This window comes from Camelus bactrianus, chromosome 12, assembly GCF_048773025.1.
Source record: "Camelus bactrianus isolate YW-2024 breed Bactrian camel chromosome 12, ASM4877302v1, whole genome shotgun sequence".
NCBI lineage: Eukaryota > Metazoa > Chordata > Mammalia > Artiodactyla > Camelidae > Camelus > Camelus bactrianus.
Window position 1 is genome coordinate 31,192,135 of NC_133550.1, and position 7,645 is coordinate 31,199,779.

General features: G+C 38.5%; 1 long non-coding RNA gene across 1 annotated transcript; it reads right to left on the reverse strand.

Annotated features, from left to right (window-relative positions):
- Positions 1-650: 650 nt before the first annotated feature.
- Positions 651-6,450, reverse strand: LOC141579411 (uncharacterized). Its single transcript, XR_012510681.1, has 2 exons — positions 3,266-6,450; positions 651-1,657 (listed from the first exon to the last, which is right to left on the reverse strand). It is a non-coding gene; the product is annotated as an uncharacterized LOC141579411 (long non-coding RNA).
- Between the last annotated feature and the right edge of the window lie 1,195 nt (positions 6,451-7,645).

The following is a 7,645-nucleotide window of genomic DNA, read 5'->3' on the forward strand; positions in this document are numbered from 1 at the left end:
TTGGAGGCAGAAACAGCCTTAAGAAAGTAGGCTCGCAGAGAATTTGCAGATACCTTGGATAAAGCTTTTACCCTTCCCTTAGGACATGAATTTGGGAGTTTCTAGCTCGTTTTATCTTATGGTGCAGAGAGATTGCAGCTGATGTCTAGGATGCAAAAGGAAGGAGAGGAAGAAAAGAAGGAAAGAATAAGAATGAGAAGAAGAAAAGATAGCCAATAACGTAAGAGTCAAAGAAGGGAGAAAACATCAGTGCAAGAGTTAGGGGCAAAAGCAGAAGTTCTCACAAAAGAGGTAAGCTCTGAACTAGCTTTCAAGGGTGGGCCTACTTTTAAAAGAAGCTTATTTTATTTATATAGTTAAATGTAAAGTATTTCTCTATTTTCTTTTCTTATTGGGGAGGGGGGCAGGTGCCCAGTGGGCTTTGGTTCTGAAAGCAACCAGGCCAGGCTCTAAATCCTGGCTATCAGCTATGTGACTCTGGGTGAGTTACTTAAGTTCTCTGAGCTTCAGTTTCTTCATTTGTAAACTGGAGACACTAAAAGTACCCACCTCTTGGGCTTGCTGGGAGATTTAAATAAAATAATCTATGAAAAGTACTTAGTGTAGGGCCTGGCACAAGATAAATACTAAGTGATACTCAGTATATGGTATCCATTTTTATGTACATTTATTGAATGGAATTTGAAAAATACAGAGAAAAACAGAACTGAAACCATCAATATTTCCACCATGTAAAGGAGAAAACCACAGTTAACATTTTGGAGTATACCTTTCCAGTTTTCAGTTAATGTATATCTTACTTTGCCGTTTTTTCTTTTTGTATTGCCAGTCATCCTGAATATAAAATTTAAATCCTAATTTTTATGTAGTTAACATAAGAATTTTTCCCATCTTATTATACTCTCTTCAAAACATTTTTAATGATTGTGATACATTAAATTGAATTGATGTATTATAATTTATTTAATCATTCTCCTATTGTTAGACATTTGTGTGGATCCCAGGTTTTTTTCCGATTCAAAATGACTCAATAATAGACAAGTCTGTGCATAAACCTTTTCCTTTATTTTGTATTGTTTCTTTAGAAATGATTCCTAGAAGTGAAATCACTGCTGTAGAAGGTATGAATAGTTTTAATGCTCCTACTTGTCAAGAGAATTCTGAGGACGTCTAGAGGAGGGGTCCCTATCTCCGGATTCTTCCCTTATAGTCCTCTTTTTGCCTCTTTTCCAAGAGGAGGAGGAAGAAGAGGGATGTGATTAACCAGATGCCCAGGCACTCACTGGGTCATCTTTGCCAGCTGGCAGAATCACTAGGCAGAAGGAAGTCTGGAGATGGTACAGTTTCTCTTTTTTCTGGCAATCTGTTGAAAGCAGTCTGAGAGATAAGGTGGCTCAGAGCATGAACTCCCAGAGGACACTTGGACATTCCCTTTGTTCTCAAAACTCCCATGTGGCAGGCAGGCCTGGGACCCGCCCTGACTTTGCCGGGGCTCCTTTATAGGCTCAGAGTCAAATGTACTTTCTCTTGAGATCTCTTCTCTGTGGTTCCATCTCACCCAGCACTGATGCATGTGTACTATATCCTTCCTTGCAAGTGGCTGACCCAATACTCAGGTCTGGGTAGAAGTCTGCTCCTTTAGGTGTCTAGCAATGACCTGGAGGAACAGTTTTATACATTAGAGTTCTGCTTTGAGGTGCAGAGCCTAAAACCCAGCTAAAAATAAAATTCACCCTTAGGGTTTTGCCTCCCTTGGGGACCACCTGGGGAAGTTTCTTCATTTGTAAAGTGGGGATAATAAAAGTTTCAGGTGGGATTTGAGTGCTGTCAGTATCTCTGGCTGCACCGCCCGAAGTTCTCTGGATCGCTAGAGAAATCCAGCCCAGGTAGACCCGGAAACTGGTGTGCTGGTAAATGTTTAAAAACTGGCTCTCCAGAAAAAAGAAAAGAAAAAAAGAAAAGAAAAGAAAAGAAAAGAAAAGAAAAGAAAAGAAAAGAAAAGAAAAGAAAAGAAAAGAAAGCCTTGATTTGCAGTGTTTGCAGATTTCCATGGGCTAGAAAATCCCCTGTGGCTGTAGAGTAAATAGTTCTAACAGGGCTGATTTCAAATTCTGTTTAACAATCAGTTCACAAAATTCCTAAAAATTTAACAATATGCTCTTGCAAGCCAGAAGGAGCCCACTCAGGTATACACTAAGGGAGGTGGGTGATACTCACATTATCAACATGTAGGGGAGAAGGGACACGGAAAATGACCTCAGATATCACCTCACACCAGCTAGAATGACCGTCATTAAAAAGTCCACAAAGGATAATTGCTGGAGAGGGTGTGGAGAAAAGGAAACCCTTTTACACTGCTGGTGGGAATGTAAATTGGTGCAGCCTCCATGGAGAACCGTATGAAGATTCCTTAAAAAACTAAAAATAGAGTTGCCATATGATCCAGCAATCCCACTCCTGGGCATACATCCAGAAAAGATGAAAACTCCAACTTGAAAAGATACATGCACCCCAATGTTCATAGCAGCACTGTTTACAATAGCCAAGACATGGAAGCAAGTTAAGTGTCCATTGACAGATAAATGGACGAAGAAGTTGTGGTATATTTATATACAATGGAATACTACTCAGCCATAAAAAGAATGAAACAATGTCATTTGCAGCAACATGGATGGACCTAGAGATTATCATGCTAAGTGAAGTAAGTCAGACAGAGAAAGACAAATATCACATGATACCACTTATGTGTGGAATCTAAAAAAAAAATGATACAAATTAACTGATTTACAAAATAGAAAGAGACTCACAGACATAGAAAACAAACTTATGGTCACCAAAGGGAAAATGGGGTGGGGAGGAATAAATTAGGAGTTTGGGATTAACAGATACACACTACTATATGTAAAATAGATAAACAGCAAGGACCTACTGTATAGCACAGGGAACTGTATTCAGTATCTTTTAATAACCTTTAATGGAAAAGAATCTGAAAAATGTATATGTATAAAACTGAATCACTCTGCTGTACACCTGAAACTAACACAACATTGTAAATTAACTATACTTCAATTTTAAAAAAGGAAGAAAATGACCTCGGAAATGGTGGGAAACAGGGAATCTAATGCAAACAGGATTCTCCCTGTAAACCAACCTATTTTTTTTTCCACTACAGATATACTGTCTGTATGTTTTAAGAGACATGACTATTGGCAGTTTCCAGAGTCACATCCTCCTGAATCACAACCAGAGAAAAAGCAGGGCTCACCTCCAACCAGTGCTGGTTTGAAAATTCCAATGAAGGGTTGACCAGCCTTTAATCTTGTCCTTTCCCCTTGGTTCAGAATGTATGCGCACTGCCTGAGCATCATGGGGTCTGTCAGAGTGGGGCACAGAGAGTTGCTGGTCAGATAGAACCAATAATTCCCATTACAGTGACTATCTCAGAGCCATCAGGACCCGGTTCTCATTTCTACTAGTCTACAAAGTTGCCGAATCAATGACATCATGAAGGAGCTGTTTCATCCTACCTTCCTTGGCATTACATTTCATAGCTGTTTAAAAAGAAAAACAAAACTCAGCTAATTTCATAGGCAAAAAAAAAAAAAATAACCATTGGTATTTTAAATATTTCCTTTTCTTATATCACAAGTAAGGTTAGCAATATGCTTCTATGTGTTGAATAATTGTATTTCCTCTTTTGTGAATTATTTTCATATCTTTTTCTCACTTATCTCCTGGGGCTTTAAGGTCTTTAGAAAATCTCTTCATTCAACAAATATTTACTGATCTGTTATTATAGTCCAAGTATCTGCAGACTTTGGAAATACAACAGCAAACAAGATAGAGTTCCAGTCTTCAGAGCACCCTATTTGTATGGCCTTTTTAGATAATAATATACTAACATTTGCTTGCTATATTTATAACAAACATTTTTCTTGTATTTTTTCCCTGATTTTTAATATAGTAGTTTTACATTTTAATGTAATTAAATCTGATCTACTTTCCTTTTAATAAAAGCTTTTTCTTCCTTGTTTAAATTCCATTTCCCCACCCACATTTAAAGATATGATTCTCTTTATTTTCTATTTGCATAAGGTTGAAACTTTTGTGTTCAATGATTTAATTGATTTGTAACTCGTCATAGTGTGTGGGTGAGCTGAGCTTTGAAACTGGCCATTTTTTCCAAACATTTAACACTTACTAAAGTTTTTCTTCTTTGTTGATTTGTAAAAATGATGGACAGAACTGTGATGGACAGAGAAGTGAGGTAGGGGGTTGTTGAAGGGTAACTGGGATTGCTCAGTTTAGGGAATTATGAGAAACGGTGAGGAAAAGGGGAAATATAAGGCATTAATGGGAGGATTGTCTGGAATAAAGGGTCCATCAATTGTAGTGATTCTTAACCAGAGGTGGACATATCTGTTCCTGGGGAGATTTAAAGAAGTACTCATGCCTGGGCCCTACCATTAGCACTTTTTTTTTTTTAAGAAAATAAGAAATATAAACATTAAAAAAAAAACTCTTACTACTCTTCAACAGGGTCAGTATTTTTCTCTTCTACTGTGATAATTCAAAGATTTTAACTCTATCATATATCCAATATGCCATGCCAAATCCCAAACCATGCCAATCCCAACTCTTACTTTACAGTGACAAACTTGATTGGATAATTCACATATCTACAGTAGCCCCTTGAAAATGTCATGCTTAATATACCAACCCTCAAGTATTTGTGAGCAACAGTTAGAGTTTCTGAATCTGGCTATTTGACCTGAAATCTTGAATCTTGTAGGCTGAAAGGCTGTTCTTTGGGAGCAAGTTGATGCAGTAGGAAAGGAGTAGCTTTTTGTGCCCTGGACTTGGAAAAAAATCAAATCCTCTGCCTAGTAACCACATCTTAATGTACATCTGCACATTTGGAGTAAATCTGCCTTCAAATAATAAGTAGTTTCTCTTTGTGAAAATTGAGGAAGACTATGAAGAGTGCCTTAGTCCATTCAGGGTGCTATAACAGAATACCATAATCTGAGTGTCTCATAAACAGAAATTCCTCACAGTTCTGGAGGCTGGGAAGTCCAAGATCAAGGTGCCAGCCATTAGCAGTTTTGATATGGGGTCAGGGTTCACATGTTTCTTAAAAACTCCCTGGGCACTGCTGAGGTAGCAAATTGTGGAGAATGAAGCTAGTCAGATAAGTAGGGAGCAGACTGAGAGAGTTGTAGATGCCAAAATGAATTCAATTGCAGGTCCAGGAAGCCTCTGGGGCGAGAGTAGAAAGAGTGTGGATTTTGGACTCAGGCACATGTAGGTTTCAATTCCATTTTTGCCACTTGAAGGCTGTGTTATCTGGGCAAGGTCACTGGTCCTCACTGAGTCTTATTTTTCTGTCCTAAACAGACTTCATAATATTTACCTAATAGGTTTGTGATGATTCAGTGGGAAATTAAGTATAAAATGCCTAGCTCAGCACCTGACACATGAATTAATTCTACCCTCTTCCTGTTGAATAAATCTTTGGCTCACGCCGGGCCTGCTTCAGGATGAACTGATGTAAGACATTTCTAGAGAAAACATGCAAATACATGTCAGGATGAGAAACACGAAGAGGTCCAGGCTGTCCTTTAATCCCACTGGTTTCAGAAACCTTCAGAGGCTGTTTCTTTTAGGAGAGGAACCCTTCCTCCTTAGAGAAATAGAGAGATGCTTTGAACTTCACAAAGAACTTGCCTTCATAAACTCAGCAAAAGCAAAATCTGGCTCCACTACAGGCTACTCCCGCTCAGTAGCACAGATAATCCCAGCCCCTGGGCAGCTTAGCCTGTAAACCAAGGGCAGCTGTTGTGAAAATAACACAGGAGTAGTCATTTTTATAAAAAAAAATTCCCATGCAAATCTGTTTACAGGGCAAAGAATCTCCTTTTTCAAGGATGGAAAATGCTATTTCTTCTCAAAAGATCCACCTGCCTTAACTTCATTTCATTGATATTCATTCAGTGATTTGACAAATATTTATTGATATTACTTCTGTTTGACAGCTGCTTTGGGACTGGCCTCTCCATACTACTCATTTAAGACCAGTTTTCCATGCTTCCCTGCATTACAAATTGGGTCAAATATTTATTTTGGGATTGGGTACTAATCATCCAAGAGGCAGTGAGGACTGGTGGAAAATGAGAGGGGTTTGGAGTCTGACACATGTGGTTTCAAACCTTGATTTTTTTTTCCTTGTAAGAGTAAATTTTTTTTTCTAAAAATTGGAGTATGGTCAGTTTACAATGCTGTGTTAATTTCCTGGTGTACAGCATAGGTGTTTCAGTTATACATAGATATATATTCCTTTCATATTCTTTTTCATTACAGGCTATTACAAGATATTGAATATAGTTTCCTGTGCTAGACAGTAGAACTTTATTTTTTATATATATTTTATGTATAGTAGTTAGTATCTGCAAATCCTGAACTCCCAATTTATCCCTCTACCCTCCCCTTTCCCCCTAGTAACCATAAGTTTGTTTTCTATATCTGTGAGTCTGTTTGGTAAATAAGTTCATTTGTGTCTTTTTTTAGATTCCTCATAGAATTGATATCATATGGTTTTTCTTTCTCTTTCTGGCTTACTTCACTTAGAATGACAATCTCCAGGTCCAACCATGTTGCTGCAAATGGCATTATTTTATTCTTTTTTATGGCTGAGTAGTATTCCATTGTATAAATATACCACAACTCGCTGTCCATTCATCTGTCAAAGGACATGTAGGTTGCTTCCATGTATTGGCTATTGTAAATAGTGCTGCTATAAACATTGGGGTACATGTATCTTTTCAAATGAATCCTGTAACATATTCATGTTATCCTACTCTATAACTAGAGAAAGTAAATAACTTTCCAGAGGGACACAACCAGATAGCTTCAAAGTGAATCATTCTTACTGCTATTCCTCATTCTGAGCAACGAAATGATGGAGGGACAAATGGGGTGGGGGCAGGTGGTCACGAACTACATTTTTCTAGAGGAGGAGGCAGTTGGGACTTCCAGGCCAAACGACTAGGGAGAAGAGCTTGAACAAAGAACGAAGGCTTGCAGGTAGCTGTAGGTCAGGGAGAAGCCAGTTGAGTAGAATCCTAGATGGGTGGAGAGGCATATTTCTCATACTCCCATACCCTCAACACACTCCTGGCCATTGTGGTTTGACTCTAATAAGGAGGTAGGGGAGATTCTTGAACAAGGCAGGGGCAGGATGAAAATGGTCTCTGAAGAGTAGAGTTTTTGCTGTTACCTCTCCATCCCATTCACCAAGGAATCTACCATGTCCACATTCCTCTTCTCTTTTTTTGGTTAAATTAGCAAATTATCTCAAACTAACATAAAACACTGCTTTTGCACATAGTACCCACTTCTAAACTTTCAAAACTTTGAGACTTTCTCAACACCCCCACCCCCTAAAGAGTGGGTGCCCTGAAAGGGGGGTGCTGAGAATCAGAAGTCTAGCATTCTAAGTCACAAACTATCGTATCCAACCAGTGACCTATCCATCATGGATTGAACACCTCCTACAATCCAGGCAAACTGCCGGGCACTAGGGATAAGAAGAAGAACAGATGACAGTCTCTGCCCTGAAAGCTTCAGTGTGAAAGACAGTAAGTAA